This window comes from Hyla sarda, chromosome 9 (assembly GCF_029499605.1).
Source record: "Hyla sarda isolate aHylSar1 chromosome 9, aHylSar1.hap1, whole genome shotgun sequence".
NCBI lineage: Eukaryota > Metazoa > Chordata > Amphibia > Anura > Hylidae > Hyla > Hyla sarda.
This window is the reverse complement of record NC_079197.1, coordinates 161,211,254-161,230,131: the sequence shown is the minus strand read 5'-3', so window position 1 is coordinate 161,230,131 and position 18,878 is coordinate 161,211,254.

Below are 18,878 nucleotides of genomic sequence, written 5' to 3'. Positions count from 1 at the left end.
GAAATTAGACTATTTTGTGGAAATTAGACTAAGGTGGAAGAATGTATGAATGCTGCTAGAACCCATGACCTCTCCTCTGGACCATACCCTTTCCAATGAACCAAGTATTGGACCGAGTTTTGAACTTGACGACTGTCCAATATTTTGGAGACCTCATACTCTAGTTCTCTATCGATTTCAACTGGAGCAGGAGGCACAGAAACAGAAGATCGTGTGGGAACATATTATGAACCTTAAATGAAGATGGTAATTTTAATCTGTAACAGACCGGATTAATAACCTCAATTATCTCATAAGGCACAATAAACTGAGAAGACAACTTCTTAGATGAAACCTTGAGACTTTCTTTTTTTGTAGATTACCACATCCAATTCTGTATGGGTCATACTGTGATGTAAACTTTATCGTGTTATGACACAAATTGGCCTTCTATAATGTCATGTCTGGGCAGGGAAGGAGTGCACACTATTCTTGCCCACTCCCCCTATCCCTGCCTACTTATGTACCCGCCCTTGGTAGTGGGCCCGTAACCACGATGACGGTCCCTACTTATAGTAAGTGAGGATAGTCCAGTCAAAATAATAAACTATAATGCAGACGGAGGTCGGGACACAGAATGGAATCACTCAGACCAACAGAATAATAACTAAACATACACACAATAAGTTGCTGTCCACAGTCCAAGTCGATACCAAGAGGTGACAGATAAGCCAATTCGCAAAGCCAGGAGAAGAGTCAGAGAACGGAGCCAAAGGGTCAAAATGCCAAATATAACAGATACAAGATAAATGCTAGCTAGGAGTACACAGAGCTCTATAAGGCTAAGTTTTCACCACACATTTGGGGGGAGGGGGCTAGGGGGCCCAAAAATGGCAGAAAATATGCCACAAACATTTCCCAGCATATATGCTTTTTTTGGGGCATTTTTTATTTTATTAAATTTTTTTGTGGAAACTGCATTTTTGCTCCTTTTATTAAGTTTTTACAAGTGTGCCTTTTTTTGGAATTTTGTTGGGTACCACCAAAAAAAAAATAAAAAGATCCAGGAGAGATGCAGTAGGGATGCTTTAATTGGTATTAGTGATGAGCGGCAGGGGCCATATTCAAATTCGCACAATATTTTGCAAATATGTGGACGAATATTCTTCCTATGTTCGCTAAATTCGAATATCCGTTATGTTTCTTCACCTTTTTTTTCCGTGCGAAAATCATAATGAAATTCGTATAGTGCGCATGCGCAATTATATCTTTCACCTAAAAGAAGGGAGGCATCAGTGTCCTCTGGATGTGCCAATATTTGCGAATATTTGCATATTTTCATATATGAAATATTCGCGCTCCACACCGACTCACACAGTAATTGTTGTGATGTGTACTGTGAATAAAAAAACCAAATATTCCTCATTACGAATATATAACGCTATATTCTAAATATTCCCGAAATCGTGGAGTGCCGATATTCGCGGTAAAAATTAGCATTTCGAATATTTGCACTCAACACTAATATAGATATAGATTTTTTCTATTTTTTTATTAAACCCTAAGGACAATAGGCCTAAATGTACGCCCTGATGGGATGGGACTTATGGCGCCAGGACGTACATTTACATCCTGTACATGACGGGAACACCATAAAAAAAAACTACAGCTCTTGGAAAATGGCGATGTACAAACATGTATTTTTAAATCAACAATAGTTTTTATAGTGTAAACATAATAAACCATAAAATAAAGTACATAAATGAGTGAGGTATCGCCATAATCATACCAATCTGCAGAGTAAAATGACCATGTCCTTTTTACTGCACGCTGAACACTCAAAAAAATAAATAAATAAACTTGCCAAAATCGCAGCTTTTTTTTGTTAATCCTGCCCCACTAAAAATGTTATAAAAAGTGATCAAAATGTCAGAGGTATTACAAAATTGTAACTTTGAATACCTCAACTTCGCCTGCAAAAAAAATCCCTGACATAGCTTGATTGGTGATAAAAATAAAAATGTTGCAGCTCTCAGAATATGGTGACACTCTTTTTTTTACTTAAAAATTTTTTTTGCGATATAAATGTGATCAACCATAGAAAAATATATAAATGAGTTATTGTCTTAATCATACCAAACCGCAGAATAAAGAAAACCTAATTTATACCGCATAGAGAATAACTAAAAAACAAAATAAAAAACAATGACAGAACAGGTTTTTATTGGTACCACCTCATAAAACAATGCAATGAAAAGCAATCAAAATGGTGACAATGAAAAAATCTACTTTTCTCAAAAAAAATTCTTGAGACCCTAATGCCTTTGCATCTTGATATGGCGCCTACAAAATATCCTAAAGAAAAGAAAGACCCAAAATTCACAAAAGACCCGTGTGTGAGTGTGAGTCATGGAGCACTCTTGGGCCACATACTGTATGGAATATTTCTAAATTCATCAGAATTAGGGGAATAAATATTGAGTTGCAATTCTCTATCAGCACCCACTGTGTTACAGAAATTTTTTTTGCAAAAAGACATATCTGCAAATAATTCATTTCCGTGAAACACCTAAATCCCCATAGCAAACCTATCCTGGTCTTGACAGTTCCTGAGACAGACAGAGGTGTCAGCAGAGAGCACTGTGGTCAGACAGAAAATTCAAAAAGAAAATAATTTCCTCTGTAGTATAAATCAGCTGATAAGTACTGGAAGGATTAAGATTTTAAAATAGAAGTAAATTGCAAATCTAATAATATAGAAGAGTTGGAGAGGCTCTTGTCTGACTACCCACCAAATAAATCCCGGCTACCTAATTAGACACCTATACCCAAGGTGTTAGATTGTAGTTTGTCTGTAGAAATATATATATTAGGGCTCAGGGTTTGAGACAACTGGACAGGTTGTGTTTCAAGTAATATTTCAATTTATTGATTATATATAGTGTGACAATAGAATATTAGATAAAATGTAAATAGCAGCAACTGCGTCTCACAGGGCCCTTGTGCAGGCGCAGCACCAACTATTAAGAACTATAGCATATGTATAGTACAGTATATAAAATATAAAAATATACTTGTAAAAAATAGTAAAAATTATAAAATATAGAGACCACCATAAACATATATAGAGAGAGGGATCTGGGTGAGAAAGTCTTAGTCCATCCGCTAAGGTCAATAATCTCCTCTCATAAAAAAGTCCTGCTCATATAGACCGATTCTGGTATTGTGGTAACCAATGGCAACCATAAGGTTAGTAACCCGTAGCAACCGTTCAGATGAGTCCGGCTATTTTAGCACTTAAACGTTTAAGTAGAAGATCTACTTGCTATTTGTAGACAATATTGAACATAAACAGCTAGCGTGCAGTCACTGTTAATATGCATGCATATTTGTATGATACTTTGTATCTCCCGGACACTGATGCGCTGAACTTCATGGGGATGCTGCGATCTCCTCCTGTTGCGCTGTGTAATCTCACAGTGTGTTAGCACTGAGTAGCTGTCTTGGCAAGCGACAGCATCAACGGAGACTCGGCCGTCTCCCACAGTGGTGATGTTGGTAGATGGTGGGTTGCGGGTGGTGTTGTCGCAGCGATTCTGCGGATGCGCACGTACATGTGCCGGTGGCGTCCTCGTGGCAGCGAGGCGCGGATGTCTCCTTCACCGGGTGTCGGGTGATTGACAGTTTATTATTCGGTATCGGACTGCTATTGACTAAGCAGGGCAAGTATGCTGGTGGTCTCAATAGGTATTGAGGGGACGCTGGACGCGTTTCAGGACTGTCTCAGTCCTTTCTTCAGCAGCTAAGAATAAGTGTAATGGGGGGTCACTGTATCGTATTTTATACGTTTAACTCGAATATCTTGCGGGATTCTGCCCTAGACATTTTACCGATAAAATTCCCTCCCCTCCAATCTTTGTGTATCTGTTGAAGTGCCATATATCTTAAAAGGTTAGGGTTACCTTGGTGGACAGATTTAAAATGTCCCTTATCGGCACATTTTAAATCTGTCCACCAAGGTAACCCTAACCTTTTAAGATATACGCACTTCAACAGATACACAAAGATTGGAGGGGAGGGAATTATATCGGTAAAATGTCTAGGGCAGAATCCCGCAAGATATTCGAATTTGGGTCACTAGCCCCCAAGGGCCTGAATAATGACCTGGAACTGTTCGGCTTTTTGGAATAAAGATGGGTGAGGTCCCTTTGGACGGCCCATCGGGGTCTGGCTGTACTATCAGCACCCCGACGGACCCTTTATCGGGCCCTTGCCTTTATCCACACAACTCGGTTATTTATATCTCTATTGTCTATAACTTTTGTATTCAATCTTATCCATATGCCATATGTACACTATCTAGTCCCTTCTTTTATACTGCAACAGATATACTGACTGTAGGACACTAAGAGTATAGATACTTTTCTTTAGACACCTGGTCTCTGGTAATTCACAATCATCACATTTTCATATTAGGCTTCACCATCACAATCACAGCAAAATATATATCCCATTTCATACCACACCAATATTTTAAATATTTTCAATATTATCAATATTTATACTTTCACATAGTATTTATATACTTTTATACAATTGTACACAGTTACCATGATTTTACATTTATGGTCAGTTATTACTATTGGCACACAATGAATTTACCTCATCTAATATCTCAACATTCCATTCACACAAATAGATATCACTTATTAATTCACTCGCTTATATTATTTAAAACAAGTCTTTTTATTTTCAATGCATCCCACAGCAGAGTATATGTAATTCGAAGCAGTCCTATTCATTTAGCACTGAGCTCTACTACTTTCATTCATAAATCTAACACCACTATTTTGTTTTGTTTACTTTGTTTACTCTGGATCTGATGTCACTAATTGATAGAGGAGGAGTTAAACATATAAAATACGATACAGTGACCCCCTCATTACACTTATTCTTAGCTGCTGAAGAAAGGACTGAGACAGTCCTGAAACGCGTCCAGCGTCCCCTCAATACCTATTGAGACCACCAGCATACTTGCCCTGCTTAGTCAATAGCAGTCCGATACCGGATAATAAACTGTCAATCACCCGACACCCGGTGAAGGAGACATCCGCCCCTCGCTGCCACGAGGACGCCACCGGCACATGTACGTGCACATCCGCAGAATCGCTGCGACAACACCACCCGCAACCCACCATCTACCAACATCACCACTGTGGGAGACGGCCGAGTCTCCGGTGATGCTGTCGCTTGCCAAGACAGCTACTCAGTGCTAACACACTGTGAGATTACACAGCGCAACAGGAGGAGATCACAGCATCCCCGTGAAGTTCAGCGCATCAGTGTCCGGGAGCGGTGAGATACAAAGTATCATACAAATATGCATGCATATTAACAGTGACTGCACACTAGCTGTTTATGTTGAATATTGTCTTCAAATAGCAAGTAGATCTTCTACTTAAACGTTGAAGTGCTAAAATAGCCGGACTCATCTGAACGGTTGCTACGGGTTACTAACCTTATGGTTGCCATTGGTTACCACAATACTAGAATCGGTCTATATTAGCAGGACTTTTTTATGAGAGGAGATTATTTACCATAGAGGATGGACTAAGACTTTCTCACCCAGATCCCTCTCTCTATATATGTTTATGGTGGTCTCTATATTTTATAATTTTTACTATTTTTTACAAGTATATTTTTATATTTTATATACTGTACTATACATGCTATAGTTCTTAATAGTTGGTGCTGCACCTGCACAAGGGCCCTGTGAGACGCAGTTGCTGCTATTTACATTTTATCTAATATTCTATTGTCACACTATATATAATCAATAAATTGAAATATTACTTGAAACACAACCTGTCCAGTTGTCTCAAACCCTGAGCCCTAATATATATATTTCTAAATTGCAAATCTGCTTAACTTTCTGGCACCAGTTGATTTAAAAAAATAAAATAAATGTCACGATGCCGGCTGGCAGGAGGTGGATCCTCTGTGCCAGAGAGGGATTGGCGAGGACCGCGCTAGTGGACCGGTTCTAAGCCACTACAGGTTTTCACCAGAGCCCGCCGCAAAGCGGGATGGTCTTGCTGCGGCGGTAGTGACCAGGTCGTATCCACTAGCAACGGCTCACCTCTCTGACTGCTGAAGATACTGAAGATAGGCGAGGTACAAGGGAGTAGGCAGAAGCAAGGTCGGACGTAGCAGAAGGTCGAGGCAGGCAGCAAGGATCGTAGTCAGGGGCAACGGCAGGAGGTCAGGAACACGGGCTAGGAACAGACAAGGGAACGCTTTCACTAGGCACTAAGGCAACAAGATCCGGCAAGGGAGTGCAGGGGAAGTGAGGTAATATAGGGAAGTACACAGGTGATCACACTAATTGGTAATTGGGAAGATTGGGCCAGGCACCAACATTGGTGCACTGGCCCTTTAAATTGCAGAGACCCGGCGCGCGCGCGCCCTAGGGAGCGGGGCCGCGCGCGCCGGGACAGGACCGACGGAGAGCGAGTCAGGTACGGGGACCGGGGTGCGCATCGCGAGCGGGCGCCACCCGCATCGCGAATCGCATCCCGGCTGGAGGCGGTACCGCAGCGCACCCGGTCAGTGGATCTGACCGGGGCGCTGCAGCAACGAGGATGAGGCGAGCGCTCCGGGGAGGAACGGGGACCCGGAGCGCTCGGCGTAACAATAAACATGTTTCTCACTGGAGTACCCCTTTAACTGGGTGTTTTTTGCACTATGTACGACATTGCTTTATTGATCACTCTGAATACATTATGAATATCTGATTGATAATAAATTTATGCATAATGATGTCACATGACTTGGCTATTTAACCCCTCAACAACTATATATTTATGTCCTCCACCGGCTCCCGGGTCGGTCCCGGCGGCCATCAACGGCCGGGACCCGCGGCTAATACAGGACATCACCGATCGCGGTGATGCCCTGTATTAACCCTTCAGACGTGGCGATCAAAGCTGACCGCCGCGTCTGAAGCGAAAGTGAAAGTATCCCAGCTGCTCGGTCAGGCTGTTCGGGACCACCGCGGTGAAATCGTGGCATCCTGAATAGCTTACAAGACACCGGGAGGACCTTACCTGCCTCCTTGGTGTCCGATCGGCGAATGACTGCTCCATGCCTGAGATCCAGGCAGGAGCAGTCAAGCGTCGATAACACTGATCACAGGCGTATTAATACACGCCAGTGATCTGTGTAAAAAATCAGTGTGTGCAGTGTTATAGGTCCCTAGGGGACCTATAACACTGCAAAAAAAGTTACAAAAAAGTGTTAAGAAAGGTAATTTAACCCCTTCCCTAATGAAAGTTTGAATCACCCTTCCCATTAAAAAAATAAAACGCCTATTTTTGGTCACTTTTTATGCCATTAAAAAATGAATAAAAAGTGATCAAAAAGTCATATCAAAACAAAAATGGTAACGATAAAAACTTCAGATCATGGCACAAAACATGAGCCCTCATACCGCCCTGTACGTTGAAAAATAAAAAAGTTATAGGGGTCAGAAGAGGACATTTTTAAACATATACATTTTCCTGCATGTAGTTTTTTCCAGAAGTACGACAAAATTAAACCTATATAAGTAAGGTACCATTTTAACCATATGGACCTACAGAATAATGATAAGGTGTCATTTTTATCGAAATATGCACTGCGTAGAAACGGAAGCCCCCAAAAGTTACAAAATGGCGTTCTTTCTTCGATTTTGTCGCACAATTAATTTTTTAACCGTTTCGCCATGGATTTTTGGGTAAAATTATTAATGTCACTGCAAAGTAGAATTGGTGACACAAAAAATAAGCCATAATATGGATTTTTAAGTGGAAAATTGAAAGGGTTATGATTTTTAAAAGGCAAGGAGGAAAAAACGAAAATGCAAAAACTGAAAAACCCTGCGTCCTTAAGGGGTTAAACATGTACAGTTTTTTGCTTGACAATGGGGGAGATTTATCAAAACCTGTCCAGAGGAAAAGTATATAACCTCGCTCCGTGAGGCTGGTGATAGAGGGTGCTGCATGAGAGATTGCGGGGTTCCCCAGTGGCAGGACCCCCACGATCAGACATCTTATCCCCTATCCTTTGGATAGGGGATAAGATGTCAAGGGCCGGAGTACCCCTTTAATGGTGCTTATTCTGATTGGGTGACTGATACTAGTGGGGTAGCACAGGGGTAAGTCTTGGGTCCTGTCCTATTTAATATATTCATTAATTACCTTGTAGAGGGGTTGAATAGTAAAGTAGCAATATTTGCAGATTATACTAGACTCTGTAAAGTGGTCAACACAATAGAGGACAGTGCACTTTTACTAATGGATCTGGATAGGTTGGAGGTTTGGGCTGGGAAGTGGTAGATGAGGTTCAACACTGATAAATGTAAGGTAATGCACATGGGGAAGAAAAATCCGGGCTGGGATTATATAATAAATGGGAGCACACTTGGGACGACTGATGTGGAAAAGGACTTAGGAGTCTTAGTTAGTACTAAATTTAGCTGTAGTGACCAGTGTCGGCAGCTGCTGCCAAGGCAAATAAAATCATGGGGTGCATCAATAGGGGCATAGATGCCCACGACAAGGAAATAATTCTACCACTGTACAAATTACTAGTCAGACCACACATAGAATACTGTGTACAGTACTGGGCACCAGTGTACAAGAAAGATATAGTGGAGCTGGAGAGGGTTCAAAGACTGGCAACCCGGGTAATACAGGGAATGGGAGGACTACAGTACCAAGAAATAAGGAAAGAAGGGGCGACCTAATAACTATGTATAAATATATCAGGGACAGTACAGAGATCTCTCCCATGATCAATTTAAACCCAGGACTATATATATAACAAGGGGGCATCCTCTACGGAAGGTTTCTACACCAGCACAGACGGGGGTTCTTTACTGTAAGAACAGGGAGACTGTGGAACTCTCTCCCGAGGAGGTGGTCATGGGGAGCTCGGTAAAAAAAGATCAGGAGGGGTCTGGATGCATTTATGGAGAGTAATAACATTACAGGTTATGGATTCAGGATCTATAGAGACAGAAGATTGATCCAGGGATTTATTCTGACTGCAATATTTGGAGTCGGGAAGGAATTTTTACCTCTAGTATGAGGGTTTTTTGCCTTCGTCTGGATCAACTCATTAGGGACTCATTAGGGATATAGGTTGAACTTGATGGACTCTGATCTTTTTTCAACCTTATGAACTATATTACTATGTTACTATGTTACAAGTGGCACCAGTTTCTGGTGCACCCTAGAGGGGCTGCATACATGCACATACCATCCCTTTAAGTATTCATGTACGTCTCTGATTCCGCTCCTCCTCCAATCCCTGTCAGGCACCACCTTTATAACTCTGCTCCACCCGTTACCTGAGCAATAGTGTATGCCTTAGCAATTCCTGAGAAATAGTGTATGCCCGAGCAATGCATGAGCAATTGTGTATGCCTGAGAAATGTCTGAGCAATATTGTATGCTGAGAAATGTCTGCAATAGTGTATGCCTGAGCAATTCCTTAGAAATAGTGTAGTTTTCGAAAAGCAAATTATAAGCAAAGGTGTCTTCATTTGTCCTGCTGATCCATGTTCCTGACCTGAGCATGTTATCATGACCCTGTTTCGGCCTGATCCCCTTGTGCTTGCAGAGTCTCCAGTTTATGACCCGGACTGCCGACCACGCCTGTGCTCTTATCAAACCTGCACCACCTGGTTATATCTAAGCATCTTAGCTCTGCTTTTCTACAGATTCAAATCAGCTATAACATCTACTTAGATCTGCAACTTTGTACTCTTCTGTGTGGCGCTACCACCACTTACCATGTCAGCTCGCCCCTTCTTCCTGTATCCCTGGTGCTTGGCATTGGGCCATTCTGGCCAGTTGCTATCTATCTAGGACCATTCTTACATTAGCAACCTGGTATCTCCTCTGCAGCAAAAGGGCAGATTCTGTATCCTGGAGCGTGATGAAGGGTGAAAACCAGGGAAATACTTAGATTCTGCTTCAAAGTTTGGCCCAAAGTCCAACCGGTAGGCGTCTCAGTGGGTTCACATCTGCTGGGGCATTACACTTGCATTCTTTGTTGCCTCCATGACGTCTTTTCTCAAAAGCTGGCAAGTATGTTTATGTGCCAGATCACCTGACGCATTCCATAGTGGTTTAGTTAGGAAATAAAATCTGTGCCAAAAGTGTAATAATTAAACTACTTGCATCACTTTTATTTACGACCAAAACCAGCCTGATATATTATATAGCACGCATCACTTGTCACAGTCTGTGGGACACCCAGATTACCTCAAGTTAATACCTCTTACAAAATTTTTATATAATTGAGTTTTTGTTTCCAAAACTGGTATTAAAAGTGCAGAGCCCCCTAATTGCCCCCTTACTGATGATAACGTCTACAAGGAAAAGGGGACAGTGGGGATCGCCGATTAAATCACCGATTAAATGAGTTCTAATAGAGATCAGAACAGCAAAGGGACTAATTATGATCATAAAATATACCATATAAACCTGCAGTGCTCCCCATTGTTACATCATATCAGCTATACACAGAATTGCACTGCAACTGTATCGTGAGCAACTCTCTCATTGATTATAATTTTTATTATTATTTGTAGCTGTACAAAAGCAACAAATATATGTCTACATGTTTTTTTATATTGTTTTAAATATTTGACATTTAAAAAAAAAATGGTGCAGATATTATTCGAAAATGCTATTTTCATGCACTCCCCTTCAATGTTAAAAACACCCAAATTTTATTGAAAGAATTAAAAATGACAATGATGATTTCTATGACTGGATGTGTGTATCCTACAGAAAAATAGTAGTATATCACAGAGGAGTCTCAATTATTATAATAGTATCAAAACTTCACCAAAAACATGTGATATATCCATATATCTATATCTACAGTGGGGAGAACAAGTATTTGATACATTGCCAATTTTGTAGGTTTTGCTACTTACAAAGTATGTAGAGGTCAATAGTTTTTATCATAGGTTCTCTTCAACTGAGAGAGCCGGAATTCTTACTGGTTGGTAGGTGATCAAATACTTATGTCATGCAATAAAGTGCTAATAATTATTTTTTTTTTTTAATCATACAATGTGATTTTCTGGATTTTTGTTTTAGATTCCGTCACAGTTGTTGAGTACCTATAATAAAAATTACAGACCTCTACATGCTTTGTAAGAAGGAAAACCTGCAAAATCGGCAGTGTATCAAATACTTGTTCTTTCCACTGTATATATCAATCTATCTTTCTATCTATCTATTTATCTATCTATCTATCAAAAATCCAAGGCGGGCAGCTCATCAGTCCATCAGTAGTATGGTGCAGCTAGTATAGCTCAGGTCTGGAGCCTGGTAATCCTCAAAAGCAAAAGTGACTGCAGCACACGAAAGTACGGGGAAGTTAAGTAGCTTTATTCCATTCCAAGGTAGCAACGTTTCAGCCTTCCATGTGGACTTTTTCAAGCACAGGTCACAAATACACATCTATATGTACATCAAGGGTATAGGGAACCAGGGGGATTATTGAGAACTGTATACTTGGGGAGAAACAGTAAAGGTGACATTAAGGCCCATAGGGCGCAAAGATTAAAGTCTAAAAATCCTGTGCTTGAAAAAGGCCACATGGGCGGCTGAAACATTGCTACCTTGGAATGGAATAAAGCTACTTAACTTCACCGTACTTTATTGTGCTGCAGTCACCTTTGCTTTGGTCTATCTATCTATGTCCAAATATAAGCAGCACATTCAATAGAAGCACTTCAATGTAGTGGGTGCAGGCTTTATTGGAACCGCGGTCCCCTGGTTCTCTTGTCCAAGAAGTAGATACGATGCAGCACACCAAAGTAGTATCATGCAAAAGGTGATTTATTCCATGATGTACACAGAGACTACATTTCGGTGGCCTGAAAATGGTGGCGTGAGGCCACCGAAATGTAGTCTCTGCGTACATCATGGAACAAATCACGTTTTGCATGACACTACTTTGGTGTGCTGCATTGTATCTACTTTATCTATCTATCTATCTATCTATGTACAGTATATTTAAATATATATATATATATATATATATATATATATGTGTGTGTGTGTGTGTGTGTGTATATATGTATGTGTATATATATATACTGTTATTTTTCTGTAAGACACACTCATCCAGTCATGGAAATCAGCATTGTAATTTTTATTTCTTTCAATAAATGTGGGTGTTTTTAACATTGAAGGTGGTTTCAGAACTCATGTTGTTTTGATATTGTTGGGAGAAAAAAAATTGAGTCTACAGAGACACTGTGTAAATATAACAGAGAGACAGATATTAGAGAGGTCAGCAAAAACTGATGCACAGACAACAAAATATAATATACAAATGTCTAATCTTTATTGACACAATGCAAGATAAAAATGTAGATTAATCAACAATAAGAAATGCACCATGCACATCAATGGACAATGCAAAGGAGTGAGGCAAAACAATGGGTTAATGAACAAGGTATCACAGGAATGGTACAAGTATCTGGGTGTGAAGCAAAGTGCAAACACAAGTAATGCAAAAATATTACAAGCAATACACTTAAAAAACAAAGGCAAGCGAGATGAAATTGTTTACCATGTAGAGAGTCAGACCCATGTGCACTTACCCCAATGTTTTCTATGGGGAACTTTTTTGAGCCCCCTAACAAAGTACCCAATGGCAAAAAATAAGCTGGGGTAAGTGCACTTGACTCTGACTCTGCACATGGTAAACAATTTCATTTCGCTTGCCTTTGTTTTTTAAATGCATTGCTTACGTGTATCCTGATATAATTTGTGATACCTTGTTCAACCTTGTTCATTAACCCGAGTAGCCATTGTTTTGTCTCACCCCTGTGTATTGTCCACTGATGTGCATGATTCCTTTCTTTTTGTTCATTGATCTTAATCTATATTGATGCCATGCAAGATAAAAATAATATAGTTTTATATGATATTTTGCGGTGCATTCGTTTTTGTTGGCATGTGTCATTGTATAGTAGCTTGGTGAGGTATTAGAGAGGTGTCCAATTGGACTTCTATGTTTATTTTCATGCAATTTATAGTTACAACTAGTGTTGGGCGCCAATATTTGCATTTAAAATTTTTATTGCGAATATCACAAATTCACGAATATTGCAAATATATTCGCTATATATTCGAAATTGATGAATATTCACTTTTTTCCCCATATTCGCATATTCCTTCTTTTCACTGGTGGGCCAATTAGAATGATGCAAATACACTTGTCAGAGGTTATCAACAACATCCCTAGCAACCAATAGTAAAGTTGCCCACCCCCTCACTGTTTTATTCCTCGAATATGCGAATATGCGAATATTTGCATATGCGAATATATAACGAATACGCAAAATTCGCGAATATGAGACGAATATTCGTCTATATATTCGCAAAATATTGCAAATTCGAATATGGGCATCTCATCACTGGTGTCAAGCCCATCCTGTCTGACCATGATAGGTCGTGGTGTAACCTATAGCTCCTGGGCTTTTTTTTGCAGAATCTATTTCCTCTACTCCTATGTTTCTATATAAGGTTTTTTTTTCTTACAAATTTGATTCTGCCTGTTCACAATACTCAAAAGTTCTGGTTCTGACTGAACTAGTTCTCCTGAGCTATTTTTAAGGCAAAGTTAATTTCAAAGTTGAGACAACATGTATGACTATGGGTAAACGGATGATACCTGACGGTAACCAACAGGTTGAATAAAAACACACTGCACAAGTGGACTTTTTTTTAAACTTTTTAAAATAAATGTCTAAAAAGAATCCCTTTTTGGAGGCAGATGCCTGCCTGTGTGTATATGCACATAGAGGTATCAGGAGAAGCAATGGCTTTTTTAAAATTATTCCAAAAAGTATTTCTCTTTGGGAGTAACAACAAGATTTGTGTTTGGAAAGTAAAGAAGCAATGGCTTTTTACATTCTGTGAAAAAGTGCACAAAAGTGACACAAAACCTTCTATGTACAGCTTTTTCCCAATTCGTGTAAAAAAAGAAAAAAAACTGACACATTAAACTTCCAATTAAAACCTATTTTGCACAGACGGATAAAAAATGCTATCTACTGCTTTACTACAATTATATATGTGTGCTCTAATGTCTGCTTAAGCTATGTGCATAGGCTTTGACATCACCCTTTTAACCCCTTCAGGACGGAGCCCATTTTGGCCTTAAGGACCGGAGCGTTTTTTGCACATCTGACCACTGTCACTTTAAACATTAATAACTCTGGAATGCTTTTAGTTATCATTCTGATTCCGAGATAGTTTTTTCATGACATATTCTACTTTAACATAGTGGTAAATTTTTGTCGATACTTGCATCCTTTCTTGGTGAAAAATCCGTAAATTTGATGAAAAATTTGAAAATTTTGCATTTTTCTAACTTTGAAGCTCTCTGCTTGTAAGGAAAATGGATATTACGAATAAATTTTTTTTGGTTCACATATACAATATGTCTACTTTATGTTTGCATCATAAAATTGATGAGTTTTTACTTTTGGAAGACACCAGAGGGCTTCAACGGTCAGCAGCAATTTTCCGATTTTTCACAAAATTTTCAAACTCAGTATTTTTCAGGGACCAGTTCAGGTTTGAAGTGGATTTGAAGGGTCTTCATATTAGAAATACTCCATAAATGACCCCATTATAAAAACTACACCCCCCAAAGTATTCAAAATGACATTCAGTCAGCGTTTTAACCCTTTAGGTGTTTCACACGAATAGCAGCAAAGTGAAGGAGAAAATTCACAATCTTCATTTTTTACACTCACATGTTCTTGTAGACCCAATTTTAGAATTTTTACAAGGGGTAAAAGGACAAAATTTTTACTTGTATGTGTAGCCCAATTTCTCTCGAGTAAGGACATACCTCATATGTCTATGTAAAGTGTTCGGCGGGCGCAGTAGAGGGCTCAGAAGGGAAGGAGCGACAAGGGGATTTTGGAGAGTACGTTTTTCTGAAATGGTTTTTGGGGGGCATGTTACCTTTAGGAAGCCCTTATGGTGCCAGAACAGCAAAAAAAAAACACATGGCATACCATTTTGGAAACTAGACCCCTCGGGGAATGTAACATGGGATAAAGTGAACCTTAATACCCCACAGGTGTTTCACGACTTTTGCAAATGTAAAAAAAAAAAAATAATTTTACCTAAAATGCTTGTTTTCCCAAAACATTTTTATTTTTAAAAAGGGTAATAGCAGAAAATACCCCTAAAAATTTGAATCCCAATTTCTCCCGATTCAGAAAACACCCCATATGGGGGTGAAAAGTGCTCTGCTGGCGCACTACAGGTCTCGGAAGAGAAGGAGTCACATTTGGCTTTTTGAACGCAAATTTTTCTCTGGGGGCATGCCGCATTTAGGAAGCCCCTATGGTGCCAGGACAGCAAAAAAAAAACCACATGGCATACCATTTTGGAAACTAGACCCCTCAGGGAACATAACAAGGGGTTAAGTGAACCTTTATACCCCACAGGTGTTTCACGACTTTTGCATATGTAAAAAAAAATTTTTTTTTTACCTAAAATGCTTGTTTTCCCAAAAATTTTACATTTTTAAAAGGGGTAAAAGCAGAAAATACCCCCCAAAATTTGTAAGACAATTTCTCCCGAGTACGGCGATACCCCATATGTGACCCTAAACTGTTGCCTTGAAATACGACAGGGCTCCAAAGTGAGAGCGCCATGCGCATTTGAGGCCTAAATTAGGGATTGCATAGGGGTGGACATAGGGGTATTCTACGCCAGTGATTCCCAAACAGGGTGCCTCCAGCTGTTGCAAAACTCCCAGCATGCCTGGACAGTCAACGGCTGTCCGACAATACTGGGAGTTGTTTTGCAACAGCTGGAGGCTCCGTTCTGGAAATAGTGGCGTACCAGACGTTTTTCATTTTTATTGTGGAGGGGAGGGGGGCTGTGTAGGGGTATGTGTATACGTAGTGTTTTTTACTTTTTATTTTATTTTTTGTGTTAGTGTAGTGTTTTTAGGGTACAGTCGCACGGGCGGGGGTTCACAGTAGTTTCTCGCTGGCAATTTGAGCTGCAGCAGAAAGTTTGCGGCAGCTCAAATTTGCAGCCAGATACTTACTGTAATCCTCCGCCCATGTGAGTGTACCCTGTACGTTCACATTGGGGGGGGACATCCAGCTGTTGCATAACTACAACTCCCAGCATGCCCGTTGGCTGTCGGTGACTGCTGAGAGTTGCAGTTTTGCAACAACTGTAGGCACACTGGTTATGTATCACTGAGTTTGTGACCTAACTCAGTGTTTCACAACCAGTGTGCCTCCAGCTGTTGCAAAACTACAACTCCCAGCATGTACGGTGCATGGTGTACGGTGACTGCTGAGAGTTGTAGTTTGCAACAGCTGGAGGCACACCGGTCGTGAAACACTGAGTTAGGTAAAAAAAAACTCTGAGTTTCACAACCAGTGTGCCTTCAGCTGTTGCAAAACTACAACTCTCAGCAGTCACCGACAGCCAACGGGCATGCTGGGAGTTGTAGTTATGCAACCAGCAGATGCACCACTACAACTCCCAGCATGCACTTTAGCTGTTTGTGCAAGCTGGGAGTTGTAGTTATACAACAGCTGAAGGTACACTTTTCCATAGAAAGAATGTGCCTCCAGCTGTTGCAAAACCATAAGTCCCAGCATGCCCATAAGGGAATGCTGGGAGTTATGGTGGTCTGCCTCCTGCTGTTGCATAACTACAGCTCCCAGCATGCCCTTTTTGCATGCTGGGAGCTGTTGCTAAGCAACAGCAGGAGGCTGTCACTCACCTCCAATGATCCAGACGCTGCAGGTCAGTCCCGCCGCCGCAGCTGCTCCTGGGGCCCCGATCCCAACATTAACGCCGGGGATCGGGGTCCCCAGCACCCGGGGTGCACGTCCCGCACCCGCTCACGTCCTCCAGAAGAGGGGCGGAGCGGGTGCGGGAGTGACACCCGCAGCAGGCGCCCTGATTGGTCGGCCGGTAATCCGGCCGACGAATCAGGGCGATCGTGAGGTGGCACCAGTGCCACCTCACCCCTGCAGGCTCTGGCTGTTCGGGTCCGTCAGAGACGGCCCCGAACAGCCAGTAATTCCGGGTCATCGGGTCACTGGAGACCCGATTGACCCGGAATCGCCGCAGATCGCTGGACTGAATTGACCCCCCTGGGCGATATGCCGGGATGCCTGCTGAACGATTTCAGCAGGCATCCGGCTCCGGTCCCCAACCGGCTAGCGGTGGGGGCCGGAATTCCCACGGGCGTATGGACTTAAGGACTCGGGATGCAGGGCGTATCCATATGCCCTATGTCCTGAAGAGGTTAAAGGGGTATTCCAGGGAAAAACTTTTTTTGTATATCAATTGGCTCCAGAAAGTCAAGCAGATTTATAAATGACTTCTATTAAAAAATCTTAATCCTTTCAATAATTTTCAGCTGCTGAAGTTGAGTTGTTTTTTTCTGTCTGGCAACAGTGCTCTCTGCTGACCTCTCTGCTTGTCTCGGGAACTGCACAGAGTAGAAGAGGTTTGCTATGGGGATTTGCTTCTAAACTGGGCGGTTCTCGAGATATGTGTCATCAGAGAGCACTTAGACAGAAAAGAACAACTCAACTTCATTAGCTCATAAGTACTGAAAGGATTAAGATTTTTTAATAGAAGTAATTTACAAATCTGTTTAACTTTCTGGATCCAGTTGATATTTAAAAAAAAAAAAGTTTATTTCCTGGTTAACACCTTTAATGTTTTCTGATTGCCTGGGGGAGTGATCCCTCCTTCTTCTCCTTTCTGCCAAGTGGGTGATGTTATTTTCGCAGCTTCTGCCAAACCCAACCGCCCAATGCTCGAGTTCTGGTCGAACTGAACTTTTAGCAAATTTCTGACAGAACTCAGGTTCTACGGATCCAGTAGGCCCATCTCTAGTTGTTTGCACAAGTATAAAATGAATTGTAAGCGAGTTGACATGGAGTTTCTCAAGTAGAGGTTGACTTTCTTAGGAAAGACATAACCTAAAAGAAACTAGTATGTAGGTTAAAAAAAAACTTATGATGTGACGAAAAACGTAGAAAGTATCTCACAAAATTTCCCAAGGGTTTCCCAGGGTTTAGATAATTATTCACAAATTCCCATCTGAGCCTAGGCACAGATGGGACTGATTCCCAATACTCGCCCCCCCCCCCCCCCCTGGGAGGGGGGGGGTCCGAGTATTGGGAATCAGTCCCATCTGTTCCTAGGCTCAGATGGGAATTTGCCGATAATTAAAAAAGTAGAAAGGGCTCCAGTAAGAAAATGGTGGCAAGGAAGGGGTGGGGGCTAAGGTTAAAAAAAAAGATTCTTGATACCCTTAACACTGGTGGACTGTAGTGGCCTGGCTAAAGGGTCTCTATCCTGCTTATTCTCCTAAACAGATCTCATGGTCTATTATCTCATTGTTTACTGTAGGTAACTTCATAGACTTTATCCATACAAATCAGAAGCATGAAGCCAAATCAAACAATGACATATTTCATTATAAAAGGACTATCTGATGATCCTGAGCTCCAGGCTCCTATATTTATTTTGGTCTTAACCGTTTATCTCATCTCTCTTGTTGGGAATATGAGTCTTCTCCTCCTGGTCTGCCTGGACTCTCATCTTCACACTCCCATGTATTTCTTCCTTGCCAATTTGTCTATAGTGGACATTGGGGCTGCCACTGTTACCCTATATAAGATCTTTGTAAAGTTCATCACTGGAGACAACACCATACTCTACGTGCCATGTGTGCTACAGTCATATATGTTTGGTGCCTTTTTAGGACATGAGCTTTTCATACTGACGGCCATGAGCTATGATCGATATGTA